Source organism: Notolepis coatsorum (assembly GCF_963971535.1).
Source record: "Notolepis coatsorum genome assembly, chromosome: 17".
In the NCBI taxonomy this organism is placed as follows: Eukaryota; Metazoa; Chordata; class Actinopteri; order Aulopiformes; family Paralepididae; genus Notolepis; species Notolepis coatsorum.
Genome location: NC_140181.1, coordinates 109,320,371 through 109,336,737, shown reverse-complemented (window position 1 = coordinate 109,336,737; position 16,367 = coordinate 109,320,371).

Below are 16,367 nucleotides of genomic sequence, written 5' to 3'. Positions count from 1 at the left end.
GCCACACGTGCTGTCAGTGAGTTTACTAAGTCAAGGATGTCTTACTTTCACACACGCGCGCGCGCACACACGCACGCACGCACGCACACACACACACACACACACACACACACACACACATTTACACATTTACACATTTACACATTTACACATTTACACATTACATTTACATCTAGTCATTTAGCTGACGCTTTTATCCAAAGCGACTTACAAGTTCTATACGACAAGTCATCAGGAAGGGCACAACTCTATCAGCTGAGTAACTAACAATGTTCATCAAAGTGTTGAGTGCTACAGTGTAGGTTAGTATATTAGGACAAGTGCATGACAGTAAGGTTAGTTAGGGTTGGATTTGAATGTGTGTTGTTTGGCTTAGGTTGAATCCAGCCTCATCAATGAAAATAAATTCATGCGGCTGTGCAGCAAGTTCCTGCTCTTGTGTGAACAGGCTTGGCGTCCACCCCAGAAGGTCTTCTAGTCATTCTAGAGAAATACAACCACAAATTGTTATTGGTTTGCTTCTTTTTTTTCGATATGGTACAGTACTGTAAATACCATCCCTCTCTCTCTATCTCTCTCTCTACTACTTTTGGATATGAGCATTTTTTCAATACCCAACTATGTAGTGGCCGCTTGTCGCTAGGCTAGGCCTCCTGCTGGGTCCATTCACTGGAATAACAAAGGAATGACTGGGCCTTTGCTCCAGGTGTGAAATGGTTCTAGTGACAATGATCACATTGAATTCTGGGAGTGTAGTTCTCTCATCAGATAGCTGAATGAACTTGGATCAAGTTCTAGTCCTATCCTGAAAAGTAGTTAGGATTTTACCAGAATGTTTGATAGGACATTGATTGAAAACTATCGTCTCAAATTTGACAATTGATGGCTTATTTTGAAGGTATGAATCTGTAATTTTACATTATGTAACAAAAAAAAAAGAATATTCTGAGAAGGTGGAGCTACAAACTTTAGACCTCAGGGGGTTAAAACAGTAATTAGAATAATAGAAGCCTACTTTGCTGGAACGATTCATTTCAAACGTATACAGTGCGTGTGTGTGCTTTTGTGTGTGCTCGCGCGTTGAGGCTCGCTCTCCACGCATTATTTCGACCTCCGCCTGGGTAACGCCCCCATTGATGACGGAGACGGTGGAATGTTGGTTCTGCTTAAATGGGTGTAAACGCGGGGTGGTTCGCCAGAGAGCACCAGGGTTCAGAGGGTTCAGAACGGAGCTGGAGCTTGAACCGGAGCCCGGGCGGTTTAAAAGCGCTATGTAAGAGTAAGCAGTCCCTGTCCCCTCCTTAGTCTCCTTACCTCGAAATCCTAAGTTTTCCTTTCTAGATTCCCTTGCCTTTTCTTAGCTACATGTACAGTATTGGAGGTGTACATGTACAGTATTGGAGGTGTACGTGTAGTTGTGTGTAAATGTACAGTATCAGAGGTATACATGTGTGTACATGTACAGTATTGGAGGTGTACATGTACTAGGGGTGTAACGGTACGTGTATTCGTCCTGCGAATTTACGGTACGTGCGTCACGCGCAGCCATACGAAGAATACGTCTCATACCACTAGGTGAAACTAGGGTTGCACATTTTACAAATCTATGCTCAATATCTTTACTTTACACTGGCTTACATTGATCTTTAACGTTGAATATTAAGCTTGTATGGCCAAATGTAGATGATGAATAAAACGTTGAAGCTTGTAAAGAAGGCACGATCGATGACAAGCGGATAGAACAACACTGACACTGCACTGGGTCGCTTCTCCCCTCCTCCCCTCCCGTTTACTAGTCTAGTACAGCTAGGTGTCCCTAAAACAAAACCATGAATGAATTATTAATGTTTATTGTAACACAGCAGGGTCATTGCAATTTTACAGTTTCCTTAGTTTTCTTGTTCGCCCAATAATGTTAACCAATGAACACACACAAACACACACGCTTCTTTCTCTCGCAGACTTAGTCTCACAGGCACAGCCGATAAAAAAAAGTTTCTGCTACTGTTTAAATCCAAAATATAGATAAATCCTCTGCCATTGTTGTGTAACATGTCATCTGTTCTCTAGTCTTCTTCAGTCTCGGCTTCACGTTAAGTTAAATCCTCTCTACAAGTGAAACTGAAACTAAGTTGTTGCATAAGTTGTTAAGGGGGCAGTAGGCAATTAATTTACTGGATGCCTGAACACAGAATGACACCAGTATCACTGACTACCACGGCAAGCCTATAGAATATGATTCTATTTAATAATAATAATAATTATAAATATTTTTTTCCTGTTGTACCGAACTCATACCAAACCGTGACACCAATACCGAGGTACGTACCGAACCATGGCTTCTGTGTACCATTACATTCTTTTTTTTAACAATTTCTTTTCTTCTTTCTTTTAACATGAAACTAGACAAACAATACAGTAACAGTAATAATCGATCATAAATCACAGGACAATGACAGAAATAATAATAACAATAATGACAGTCCAGTAATTAAATACAAATAAATGTAGATTAAAAGACATACAAATAATAAATACAATACATGTGCTCTTGCTCGCTCTTCCTCGCTCTTTCCTTCCCCTTCCCTCCCCCTCCACCCCCCCCCCCCCAGGACCCCCACTTGGACTATACATCCACTATTTCATTTAACATCAGAAAATTACAAGTTTATATGCTTCCCTTTATCTTCTCCACCACAGCTAACCAGACTGCTATGCTGGCTTCATTAACACCTCAAATTTGTGCAGTGGATATCTCTAGATAAATCACATCGAGATGGGTAAGAACCCATACCTTCCGGCACATTTTATCCGGTTGAATCCAGCGTGACGCTATCAACTTTTTGGCAGCCGTAAGACCGGACAAAATTTGTCTCTTTACATGTACAGAGGTTGATAACTGAGAAACATCATTTAACAACAATACAGAAGGCAGTGTAGGTAGTGTACCATTACATTTAGTAATTTAGCTGACGCTTTTATCCAAAGCGACTTACAAGTTCTGTACGACAAGTCATCAGGAAGGGTACAACTCTATCAGCTGAGTAACAATGTTCATCAAAGTGTTGAGTGCTACAGTGTATGTTAGTTTATTAGGACAAGTGCATGACGGTAAGGTTAATTAGGGTTAGATTTTATTGATTTATTATTATTATTATAATTTTTTTCAGATAATGGTTGAAGAAGTGCGTCTTTAGTCGACGGTGAAAGATTGGACAGGTTTTGGCTGTCCTAACTGGGGTGGGTAGTTCATTCCACCATTGTGGGGCAAGGACTGAGAATAGGCGACTTCTCTTTGATGACCCTCCCGGTGCTCGGATAGGAGTAGGTCTGAGGCGGCCAGAAGATGCAGAGCGTAGGGGTCTTGAGGGTGTGTAGTTAGAGACCATTGACCGGAGGTAGGCGGGAGCGGTTCCCTTTGCCCCACGGTATGCCAGGTCGAGGGCCTTGAAGCGGTTTCGTGCAGCACTGAGGAGCCAGTGCAGGTTCCTGAGAAGTGGGGTTACATGGGCCGACTTCGGTAGGTTTGAGATTAGAGTTGTTCCGATACCGATACCAGTATCGGAAATGCCGCCGATGCTGCCTAAAATGCTGGTATCGGTATCGGCGAGTACCCTCTAATTCTGCGCTCCGATACCATATGACGTAATTTATCAACAACACTGCGGTCTGCTGAGTGAGCATTATAAAACAAACGTGTTTTTAACCGACCGTGAAAGTGTCAATGCATTTGTCATTTTTTATTTTTTTTGATATTTTTATTCGTTTTTTTAGACATTACAGTAGACAATACGAACGTGACATACATACACTTATCGACAAAACAAACAAAAGTCATAAAAACATTTAAAATTAAAAAAATAAACCAGATCAACACCAAACAATTTGTAGAAAGAAATATATATATATATATATATATATATATATATAATAATAATAATATATATAATAATAATATACATCACATAATATCTAATAATAATATATATATATATCATTATATATAATAATAATAATAATAATAATAATAATAATAATAATAATAATAATAATAATAATAATAATAATAATAATAATAATAATAATAATTAGATTAAAAAAATAATAATAATATGATAGGATATATATATATATGAATAAAAGAAAAGATAAAAAATTTAAATAAAAAGTTCTCAGAGTATTTCGTGTTACAGAGTCGTTCCTATACAGTGTCCTTGTTTCAGGAGGTGAGAGACGTAGTCGACCGTTCCACATACGAGATAAAGGGTTGCCACACCACATCAAATTTCCCACTTGACCCCCGTAAAGTATATTTAATCTTTTCAACTTTTAAATAGTACATTACATCGCAAATCCATCTGCCAAATGAGGGAGGATGTTCATCTTTCCAGTTCATAAGAATGAGACGTCTTGCTAGAAGGGACGAGTAAGCGATGCAGTTCAGTTGTGCTTTTGGTTAGGGCTGGGCGATATGGAAAAAAATCATATCGCGATAACGATATGATAATTTTATTTTATTTCTCGATATCGATAATTATCGAATTGTTATAAGTATAATTTTTTTTTTTTTTTTTTTTTAACAACAGATGTATGTTTATTTTGCAGCAATTCTTTGTCATTGCCGCCATCTTTAGTGTTACATCCCCTCACACTCCAGTTCTCAGGCTGCAGCTGGTTTAAAAGCTAAAGTAAACCGGCTTCTCTGCTGGCTGTGGCTCCAGAGGAGTTGAACAGTTCTGGCTCTGCTAGTTTATTTTCGATCTTTTGGCGCTTTTTTGGTGGACAAACCACCGCACATGTGCACTGTGACTCGTGACTGGAGTCTAGTTCTGCTAGCACACATAGCCTACTGTGTACAGACGGTTTCAAAATGTATTTTAAATTAGAAAGCAAACAAAATAAATGGACAAGAGAAAAAGAAATCTGAATTTGGTCAGTATTGTCATTTGGACAAGCAAAGCCATTACTTTAAGTTGCAGGCAAGAAAGACAAGTCTGTCCACTGTCTCTGGTTTTAAAACTGCCCTGTTGCAGGTAAAAAAAAAAAACGATTTTTCGATTTTTTTTTAATTTCGATATTCGATATCGATTATTAAAATATATCGCAATATTTATCGTTATCGTTATATCGCCCAGCCCTACTTTTGGTAGATGTAAGTCGTCGGAGAGAACACCAGAAAAACCCAGGAAGTGACACGGTTCCAGTACCCGACCTGCCAGGTCTGAGTAGAGCTTAAATATGGACGACCAGAAGTCTGCTAAGCTAGGACATGACCAAAATGTGTGGTACAGTCCGGCCGGGGCTTGTTTGCATCTGTTACAAGTAGGACTAACCTCAGGGAACATTTGACAGTTTGAGTTTGGATATATGTAGCCGATGTACAATCTTAAATTGAATAAGCCTGTGTCTCGCACAAATAGATGAAGCATGAACATTTGTCATTTTAACAGCAGATACTTTCCAGATACGTTGCCATCGTCCCGACAGAGCGCTGTTGACGGGGAGCTCTGATGGGTTCGCTTGGTGGTGTTATTAGCATTGAACAGCTAACCGAAAGCTAGCGTTAACTAACGTTAAAGTTTTAGCTTTAACGTTACCTTGGCTAAAGTTGGGGCTATTCATAATCCAGCAATAATGGCTGCTAACCTGCAAGCAAAGTACAGCAAGTTGGCAAATGAGTATTCCAAGTTAAATCACATTTTCACCAGTAACGTTAGTCTTTCCATCTACCGGTAGCTCATGCTAGCTAACCTAACGTTAGCTCACGTTAACGTCGTCACTGATCGACCACCTCGCATACACAATTAATGACATGTTGCGGACAGCCATATCGGTGACAATGTTTAGCTTTTAGTGCCAAATGATAAGAGTCTGAGGCGGAGTCTCAAAAGAGAATGTTGAATATTTTTCCGTGGGTGAACTCATTGAGATAGTTTTCAATTACTGATACTAATACTAATCGATACAATCACCTGTTGTTGAATAAATACCATTACTTTATAGTTATTACTAAAAAACAGTATATATAAAACAGTAACTGTGTAAAAAAATAATTATTATTATAATTTATATAATTTCTTTTTTATGTATGCACTGGTATCGGATCAGTATCGGTATCGGCCGATACCCAAAGCTTAGGAAGGAAAAAATTGTTTCGGAACATCTCTATTTGAGATAACATGTCCACTTGTTGTTTTATAGCCTTATATAATAAAAACTCCAAACCTTTGTCCAACATCTCATCAAGCAGAATCAGCAGGAACATTGTCCTTCTTCCTCTCCACCATGCACTGCTGCTGGGATGTTAGTGGAGGAGGATGCTTTATGACAACCTGGTAATGGTTCAGACCACCTGTAGTCGATACTGATCACATGTAGCTAGTATCAGCCTGATAGTGGTATTGGGTATAGGATCTGTGCATCCCTATATATTGGTTCAGTGTGTTGTTACTTTCCTGTTAAGAGTGTAGTGTGAAATAGTGACCTGTCCCTTTGTTACTTTCAAAACCAATGGTTACAACAAATTACATTTAAATGATTGTATGCCCTTCTTTCTAGACTCCATGGCCTTACAGCTGTTTATCTGTGAAGAGGAGGTTCCCCCTGAGCAGCAGGAGAGGAGCCCCAGTCTGGTCCAGGAGGAGCCAGAGCCCCTACAGATGAAAGAGGAACAGGAGGAACTCTGGATCAGTCAGGAGGGAGAGGAGCTTCCTGTCTCTGTGAAGAGTGAACATGATGAGGAGAAACCTCAGTCCTCACAGCTCAGCCAAACCCAGGACACAGAGCCCCTCCAGATTAAAGAGGAACAGGAGGAACTCTGGATCAGTCAGGAGGGAGAGGAGCTTACTGTCTCTGTGAAGAGTGAACATGATGAAGAGAAACCTCAGTCCTCACAGCTCAGCCAAACCCAGGACACAGAGCCCCTCCAGATTAAAGAGGAACAGGAGGAACTCTGGATCAGTCAGGAGGGAGAGGAGCTTCCTGTCTCTGTGAAGAGTGAACATGATGAAGAGAAACCTCAGTCCTCACAGCTCAGCCAAACCCAGGACACAGAGCCACTCCAGATTAAAGAGGAACAGGAGGAACTGTGTCAAGATCTAGAGGAGGCTGATGGCTCCAAGATGACCTTACAACCTATGAAATGTGAAAATGAAGGTGAGAACACTCTGTCCTCACAACTCAGCCAAAACCTGTACCCAGAGCAGATTAAAGATGAACTAGATCAAGGGCTGGAAGAAGCTGATCTCTCCAAGATCACAGTAGACCCAGTGAAATGTGAAGATGGTCAAGAGAACGCTCTGTCCTTCCAGCCTCTTCAAACCCAAAGGGAGAAAAACAGAGAAGCATACTCTTTACCCAGCACCTCAACTGAACACATGAAAACAGAACCTGAAGGAGAGGACTGTGGAGTAGCAGAACTAGCCAGTAACTTAGATCCAGCTGGTGATTTAGAACCAACTAGAGATGGCCAGCTCCTCTCTTCAGACTGTTCTCTAATTGAGACTGATGACAGTGATGATGACCGTTCTGGAGCTGAGACTGATGACAGTGATGATGACAGTTCTGGAGCTGAGACTGATGACTGTGATGAATGGAAGGAGAGTGGAGGTCCAGGTTTGATGGCAGTAAAACAAAAGAAGACACAGAAAATACAAACGTTGTCTAACAGGCCTGAGTTCAGCAAGAAGAGAGATCTGAAGATGCACGTAAAAAATCATACCAGAGTGAAACCATTTAGTTGTTCAGTTTGTGAGAAAGGGTTCAGTGTGAAGGGAAATCTGAAGACACACATGAGAACTCATACTGGAGAGAAACCATTTGTTTGTTCAGTTTGTGGGAAAGGTTTCAGTATGAAGGCAAATCTGAAGAGACACACGACAACACATACTGGAGAGAAACCTTTTGTTTGTTCAGTTTGTGAGAAAGTGTTCAGTCTGCAAACACATCTGAAGAGACACACGATAACACATACTGGAGAGAAACCATTTAGTTGTTCAGTTTGTGGGAAAGGTTTCAGTATGAAGACAAATCTGAAGAAACACATGGGAACTCATACTGGAGAGAAACCTTTTGTTTGTTCAGTTTGTGGGAAAGGGTGCAATCACCAAGGAAATCTGAAGAAACACATGAGAACTCACACTGGAGAGAAACGATTTAGCTGTTCAGTTTGTGGGAAAGGGTTCAGTCAGCAAGGAAATCTGAAGACACACATGATAACTCATACTGGAGAGAAACCATTTAGTTGTTCAGTTTGTGGGAAAGAGTTCAGTACGAAGGGAGATCTGAAGACACACATGATAACTCATACTGGAGAGAAACCATTTAGTTGTTCAGTTTGTGGGAAAGGGTTCAGTAAGCAAACAAATCTGAAGATACACATGATAACTCATACTGGAGAGAAACCATTTAGCTGTTCAGTTTGTGGGAAAGGGTTCAATAATAAAGGAAATATGAAGAGACACATGATAACTCATACTGGAAAGAAACCATTTAGTTGTCCCGTTTAAGCTGAGAGTAGACTTATAAAGAATAAAGAGAACAGGTCCCCAAACACAGTTTTCAGTATATTAAATAGAAACCCCATGTACTCTTTTAGAAGAAGAACACACACATGCGAGATGGGCGACACACAGGAACACTCACACACATGCACTGATGAAATGTCTCCCTGCACTTTTCCCATCCCGTCGTCCTTCCCCCAAGGGCAGCCGGGAGCAGACATGGGCTGTGGCGTGGGCCGCGCCCGGGGACCAATCCAAGTGCTCCTGTCCATCTTCGTCAGCGACGCGATGGCGTTAGCGATCTGTTCTGTTTGTTTTTCCTTTGGGTTTATCTTATCTGGAGGGGAAACCCTTGCGAGCACGGGGAGAACATGCAAACTCCACACAGAAAGGCCCGGGAGATACTCTACCTGGCAACGCGGCAACCTGGTCCCCAAGCGGGAATCGAACCCAGGACATTCTAGCTGTGAGGCGACAGTGTTAACCACTACACCACCGTGCTGCCCAAAAATTCTGTTCCCATACTAAGTAGTATACTCAACAGGAACCCCATGTACTTGTACTAAGTAGTATACTCAATAGGAACCCCATGTACTTATACTAAGTAGTATACTCAATAGGAACCCCATGTACTTATACTAAGTAGTATACTCAATAGGAACCCCATGTACTTATACTAAGTAGTATACTCAACAGGAATCCTTAGGACTTATTTTTGTTTTGTGATTGATTTCCGTTTATCTTCATTCATTTCAAACAAAGATTCTGTACCTCATTTTTTGATTTTGTCAATAAAATATATCTCATTATGCTTATTTTGACGCTTTCATTATGAGTGTTATAATTTCAAATGCTGTGTAGCCATTAGGACATGATATTTTACTTAAGTTAAAAGTAGAATACTCTACAGAAAATAGTTGCTAAATGAAATAAAAAGCTCTATAGACATTAATGTTGAGTTTTTCAAATGTATTAAAATTTTTGGCACAAACCCGGTGCCATTTAGCTCCATTGTATTGGAGTGACAGCGGACATCTCTACTGCAGACATGTCGTGCCCTAGTGGGCTTCACTCATAAGTAGTTCAAGGTAGCAGTCAGAAGACTGAGGTGTGACAGCAACAGTGTATTCCTTCAATAACTGGTGGCGCCAGAGAGCATCTGACCAAACCTCAGAGCCTGTTTCACCACAGAACTGGTGGGTCACGTGCTTGAAGCTCTGATCCCTAGGAAGACTTCAGTGTTCAATGTTGAAAGACGGACACATCACATTGAACCTGGACTTCAATTTAAAAAAATAAACTGACTTCCATAATGTTATTACTGTATATATTATACATTATGTTGTATGTATCGATGTTGTAGAATGTGGCTGCAATAGTTTCAAGTTTCAAGTTCAAGTTTCTTTAATAGTTGTCATACAGAAGTACAGAATACTTTCATACAAAATGCTTCTTACTGTTACGCTCCAGAGACTGTGCTAGACAAGATAGTATCAAATAACATAGTATAGCATGTAAATTAGAAGTAGAAAATGAGGTCACAGTGTTCAGTATAGACATATGTACAATGTTCGATGCAGAATAGACGTAACTGAGTTACCATATAATACAATACTATGCAGTGTACTAATGTACAATACTATATAGTGCAAAGCAGAAATGGGATGAGGTACAATTTAGGTACAATTTACAGTAAGGTGTACGAGTTGTAGTGCAATCCTTCATCAATAAATATAAAGTGTGGGGAGTGGGTGCTACAGTGTGTTTGTTTAAAGTGAGTGTGTGCTATAAAGTGTGTGGAGTGGGTGCTACAGTGTGTTTGTTTAAAGTGAGTGTGTGCGTGTGGATGTGTGTGCTATGTGCGTTTGATGGTTGTTGTTGTGTAGTGTTCATTGTTCGTTGAGCAGCCTGATGGCCTGGGGATAGAAGCTTCTTCTGAGTCTTTCTGTGCTCGCCTTGAGACTCCGGTATCGCTTGCCTTACCGCAGCAGTTCAAAGAGGCAGTTGTTCGGGTGACTGGAGTCTTTAATGATTCTCTTAGCCTTGCCCCTGCACCGCTTGTTGTAAATGTTCTGGAGGGTGGGGAGCCCCCCTCCAATTGTGCGTTCGGCTGAACGTGTCACTCTTTGTAGTCTGCTTCGGTCTTGTGCAGTGCTATTCCCAAACCAGGAGGTGATGTTGCCAGTCAGGATGCTCTCTATTGTACATGAATAGAAGTTCTTAAGGATCTTCTGACTGACTTGGAACTTCCTTAGGCGCCTGAGGAAGTAGAGGCGTTGTCGTGCCTTCTTCACAACACTGTCAATGTGTTCGCATTCATTGATCATTGTTCCACGGTAACAATTAGGGATTGGAAATGTAGCAGCCAGAATAGTGATTTTGTGTTCATGAAGATTTTATATTCATTTACATTATTGAATTGAAATATTTACACTAATCTAATTTGATTTCATATAAAGATTTAGTTTTTGTTCATATTACCGATGGTATGGCTATATTATTAATTTGTGAGAAATCTCTTAAGAGTTTAACCTATTAGCCCCTCCCCCTCTCCCCGTAATATAAGGAACAGGAAGTGATTTCTTTATGTCAGTAAGAGTTTAGAGATGTAACCTAGCCAGAAAAATTAAATAATGGTTTAATTTAAAACAAGTGTCTCATTCTCTGTTGCTACTTTACTGTTTGTTGGATACCATTCCCCCACATAGAGATGCATGTTGGTTTAGTGCCTCTACACCAGGGGTGCCCAACCGTTTTTGAACCAAGATCTACTTTTTAATTTACCACCTAGCCGAGAGCTACCAGCCAAAATTGTATATTGTAAGCAGTCATTTGAGGCTTTATAAAAGCAGCATAATGAACACATCTGTCAGTGCCGAGTCCGACCTCATCTTAAATAACAAACAGCATTGCTTGTTGTAGTTAACAAGGAGAGGCAGAGTTGATTTAGCAATTTTTTTTTTTTTTTTTTTTTTTTTTTTATAATCTAATTTTATTAGTCAAGATCTACTTGAAATCAGCCTGCGATCTACCTGTCGATCGCGATCGACTGGTTGGGCATCTACACTATATAATATAATAATTATCTCCATCAGGTCGTTTCTGTCCACCTGTCTATCTCTGTCCGCAGCTAACCTCACAATAGGGCAGTTTTGGACAAGTATTTTAAGTTAATTCATTTCCATCATTGAAATGCATATTCTGTATGAAGTTACAGCTTTTCACCACAAGAGGGTGATATTACACAGGTTCGCTGGTAATCAGCTCTGCCACCTGTTAACAATATATAGACATGCCATAGTGAACCTATTGTCATTGATATACATGCATTACAAATATTTATGAATAAATTATTGTCCATTGCAATAAGCCCCGCCCATTTCATATCATGAACCATTCATCGTACAGACTTGTGGGAGGGGTTAATGAGTGGTGGGGGCTTCCCCTGGAAGGTTGGTGGTTTGATTGATTGATTGAAATTTGTATTAACAGATTGCAGAATGGGTACAATACAGTACAGCTCAATACACAGTACACAATTGTTAAGGGGATGCAGACCAGAGAAAGACTTTCGTCTTGTTTACATCAGGGTCCCCCATTTTCAATTCATCATAACATATGACATACAGATAGACAGTACTGCTACATCTATACATTTATGACATACCAGATTTACAAATACAGTACTGTTTGTGATACAAAAAGAGTCTAAAAAAGAGAGTACATACATTTGACGAAGAAACTACATTGGAGGAGGTTGGTAGGTAGGAGGTTGGTAGGTGGGGTGGGGGGGAAACTACATTGGGGGGGGGTGGGGTAACTACATTGGATTATCGACTAAACCTTACTTGGTCCCAAGAAGAGCATCTCGTGTATTATTGGGTTTAATAGGACATTTACTGTACATTGGAGGGGGTTGGGTTAGGACATTTATAGGGGCCAGTTTCGAAGTGCAGCCTCCCGTAGGTGGTCTTTTAGAGTGGTTTTGAAAGTGGGTAGTGATTCACATTCCTTTACAGCGGGTAGGGCGTTCCACATTGATGTGGCATAATTGCGAAACGTGTTTAGTCCCTTGTTTGAGCCGAATCTGGGTTTAACATGATTTCTGGAGCTTCCTCTGGTGTTGTGATCGTGGTATTCACTGACCTTTGGGAAGTATTTTGACATGTACATGGCAGAGTCATAGAAAGATAGAGTTCGGACACTCTCATAGGCTTTCATTGTTATCGTGGAATGCGGAAGTAACGCGCCTAATGGGCGGTACGTAGTTCCAGGCTCAATTTCCAGCTGAACGCCATTCATTTTCATTGTTTCCGAGGCGGCACTCGCTGGTAAGTTTACTTTACTTTACTTACTTACTGCATTTTTTTTACATTTTAACGCATTAGCAGACCACTCATGGATGTAGTCAATAGTGGTATTTTATGTAGCAAGCTTTAGTTAATGTTTATCATAAGTTAATAGCTTGTTAGATTCTAAATGCAGTTAGATAACGTTACCATACTGACGTTGGCCTAACGTTATTTACCAAATTATTTGCAGTTATTGGTGTTCGTTATTTTATCTTCGTTTATTAGATTTATCGTTAAAGTGAGCAACACGTAGTTTCGATCATATTCGTATTAGTACATCTGATTACAATCAAGAATCAAGAGGTTTATTTGTCACATACTACATACCAAGGCATACAGTGAAATGCGGGTGGCCATGCCCGCATTGATTGTGCAAAATACAATAATAAAATAGGCATAGAAAAAAAATAGATAAGACACGAGATCTGCACACTTTTTTTATTTTATTTTTTTAATATTTTTTCCCCTTCTTTTTTCCTCCGATTTTCTCCAATCCCAATGTTAGTCGTTATGCCAATTCCCAATCCCCTTCCTGGTCGCTGCGCACTTACCCCCCACAGTCGGTCTGGGAGAGTGGAGGCTATCACGTGCTTCCTCCGAAACACGTCTAGCCAATCAACCACTTCTTTTCACCTGGCAGCGCGGACTCTCACTGAGAGGGTGTAACGTGTGGAAGGATCACATTACCCCCCTTAGATCCTATCCGCGCTGAGCAGGCGCCCCGACCGAACTGTAGGAGTTGCTGTTTACAACGACCCGGACCCACCCCGCCAGCTTTCCCACCTTCTAATACTGCCAATTGTATTAGTGTGAACGGCCAGCCAAGCTGGTGACAACCCCGGAGCTGTGAGCTGGATTCGAACAGGCGAATCCAGCGTCTCCGGCATTGGTGACGAACACAATCTCCGCTACGCCACCTGACCGCCCCCTATATACACTTCTATACAATTTACAATGTTAACTCTTAATGTATCTAAACTATACTATTGTGTCATACATGAAGCTTACAGTGGGACAAGAACTTGTTTACATTATACATTTAGACTTACAGCTTTACTGCAGCAGATTTACTGTATTGTAGTGTTACAGTAAAGATTTGCCATATTTACAGTATGGTACTACTGCAGCATTTGGGAAGTGGGAAGCACTGTTATTGTACACTACAGTAATATGGGTTACTGTGAAGCATGTATATCTCATGATTACTGTACATTACAGCACTTTGAGCTACATGACATGTATGAAAGGTGCTTTATAAATACTTACTTACTTACTTACTTACTTACTTACTTACTTACTTACTGTAATTGTACTCTGCACCACATAGGATTGCAAGACAACCTCGCAGAGGTGGAAGAGGGCCCCTTTTTTCTCTGCAACAAGAGGAAGCCATTTGTGCAATGGTGATTGCAAACAATGCCATAGGATGGAGAGACTGGTGGAGCGATGTAGAGGCTGGTGGAGCGATGTAGAGACTGGTGGAGCGATGGAGAGACTGGTGGAGCGATGGAGAGACTGGTGGAGCGATGGAGAGGCTGGTGGAGCGATGGAGAGACTGGTGGAGCGATGGAGAGGCTGGTGGAGCGATGTAGAGACTGGTGGAGCGATGTAGAGACTGGTGGAGCGATGGAGAGACTGGTGGAGCGATGGAGAGACTGGTGGAGCGATGGAGAGGCTGGTGGAGCGATGGAGAGACTGGTGGAGCGATGGAGAGGCTGGTGGAGCGATGGAGAGACTGGTGGAGCGATGGAGAGACTGGTGGAGGGATGGAGAGACTGGTGGAGCGATGGAGAGGCTGGTGGAGCGATGGAGAGACTGGTGGAGCGATGGAGAGGCTGGTGGAGCGATGGAGAGACTAGTGGAGCGATGTAGAGACTGGTGGAGCGATGGAGAGGCTAGTGGAGCGATGGAGAGACTGGTGGAGCGATGGAGAGGCTGGTGGAGCGATGGAGAGGCTGGTGGAGCGATGGAGAGACTGGTGGAGGGATGGAGAGACTAGTGGAGCGATGGAGAGACTAGTGGAGCGATGGAGAGGCTAGTGGAGCGATGGAGAGACTGGTGGAGGGATGGAGAGACTAGTGGAGCAATGGAGAGACTGGTGGAGCGATGGAGAGACTGGTGGAGCGATGGAGAGACTGGTGGAGCGATGGAGAGACTGGTGGAGCGATGGAGAGACTGGTGGAGGGATGGAGAGGCTGGTGGAGGGATGGAGAGGCTGGTGGAGGGATGGAGAGACTGGTGGAGCGATGGAGAGACTGGTGGAGCGATGGAGAGACTGGTGGAGCGATGGAGAGACTGGTGGAGCGATGGAGAGGCTGGTGGAGGGATGGAGAGGCTGGTGGAGGGATGGAGAGACTGGTGGAGCGATGGAGAGACTGGTGGAGCGATGGAGAGACTGGTGGAGCGATGGAGAGACTGGTGGAGGGATGGAGAGGCTGGTGGAGGGATGGAGAGACTGGTGGAGCGATGGAGAGACTGGTGGAGCGATGGAGAGGCTGGTGGAGGGATGGAGAGGCTGGTGGAGGGATGGAGAGACTGGTGGAGCGATGGAGAGACTGGTGGAGCGATGGAGAGACTGGTGGAGCGATGGAGAGACTGGTGGAGCGATGGAGAGACTGGTGGAGGGATGGAGAGACTGGTGGAGGGATGGAGAGGCTGGTGGAGCGATGGAGAGACTGGTGGAGCGATGTAGAGACTGGTGGAGGGATGGAGAGACTGGTGGAGCGATGGAGAGACTGGTGGAGCGATGGAGAGACTGGTGGAGCGATGGAGAGACTGGTGGAGCGATGGAGAGACTGGTGGAGCGATGGAGAGGCTGGTGGAGCGATGGAGAGACTGGTGGAGCGATGGAGAGACTGGTGGAGCGATGGAGAGCCTGGTGGAGCGATGGAGAGACTGGTGGAGGGATGGAGAGACTGGTGGAGCGATGGAGAGACTGGTGGAGCGATGGAGAGACTGGTGGAGGGATGGAGAGGCTGGTGGAGCGATGGAGACTGGTGGAGGGATGGAGAGGTTGGTGGAGCGATGGAGAGACTGGTGGAGCGATGGAGAGACTGGTGGAGCGATGGAGACTGGTGGAGCAATGTAGAGACTGGTGGAGCGATGGAGAGACTGGTGGAGCGATGGAGAGCCTGGTGGAGCGATGGAGAGACTGGTGGAGCGATGGAGAGACTGGTGGAGCGATGGAGACTGGTGGAGCAATGTAGAGACTGGTGGAGCGATGGAGAGACTGGTGGAGCGATGGAGAGACTGGTGGAGCGATGGAGAGCCTGGTGGAGCGATGGAGAGACTGGTGGAGCGACTGGTGGAGGGATGGAGAGACTGGTGGAGAGACTGGTGGGGCGATGGAGAGACTGGTGGAGCGATGGAGAGGCTGGTGGAGCGATGGAGAGACTGGTGGAGCGATGGAGAGGCTGGTGGAGCGATGGAGAGACTGGTGGAGCGATGGAGAGACTGGTGGAGCGATGGAGAGGCTGGTGGAGCGATGTAGAGACTGGTGGAGCGATGGAGAGAC